This window comes from Wasmannia auropunctata, unplaced genomic scaffold (assembly GCF_000956235.1).
Source record: "Wasmannia auropunctata unplaced genomic scaffold, wasmannia.A_1.0 LD336111.1, whole genome shotgun sequence".
In the NCBI taxonomy this organism is placed as follows: domain Eukaryota; kingdom Metazoa; phylum Arthropoda; class Insecta; order Hymenoptera; family Formicidae; genus Wasmannia; species Wasmannia auropunctata.
In genome coordinates this window covers 381,832-382,704 of record NW_012026779.1, presented here as the reverse complement: position 1 = coordinate 382,704, position 873 = coordinate 381,832, and positions in this window count along the sequence as shown.

Sequence of the window (873 nt, the reverse complement as noted above, 5' to 3'; positions counted from 1 at the left end):
TTAAATTACGAAATATCATTTTCAAGAATTAATTATAAATGCCTCCGTATATACTATCTGTGCTCATATGCATAGTTTTCATCAAAACAATAAGATATGTATTAATCAATGAATAACAAAATCGACATGATTGATCATATTCTTAATATTACAAATTATAATAATAATGATAAGAGGTTATAATAAATATATTAAGAGTTATATTTTCTATTATTTCTCCTTGATAATAATAAAACTTATTTTTTATTTAACTCTGTACATTATTTCTTTATAATATCTTAAGATTACTCTCTTAAAGTTGTTTCCATTCTACGCTTTTACATCTTATTTATTTGTGGTTTACATAATAATTTCTGAACTTAATAATATATTAATTTTTTAACGTTTAGATAATAAATTTATATTTTGTATCATTCACTCATTATATTCATACAATAATGATAATCGACGAAGAAATGTTTTAAACATAATGAGTTCTTGCGTCATGAACATCTTATTATATATAATAAGATGTTCATGGTGCAATTATTGTCATTATCAATATTGTAATATGATTATCATTATTGTAATGAATATAATGAGTGAATGATATAAAATATAAATTTATTATCTAAACGTTAAAAAATTAATATATTATTAAGTTCAGAAATTATTATGTAAACCACAAATAAATAAGATGTAAAAGCGTAGAATGGAAACAACTTTAAGAGAGTAATCTTGTTGATGTTAGAAAGATGTTATAAAGAAATAATGAACAGAGTTAAATAAAAAATAAGTTTTATTATTATCAAGGAGAAATAATAAAAAATATAACTCTTAATATATTTATTATAACCTCTTATCATTATTATTCTTAAGATCGGAAGAGCACAC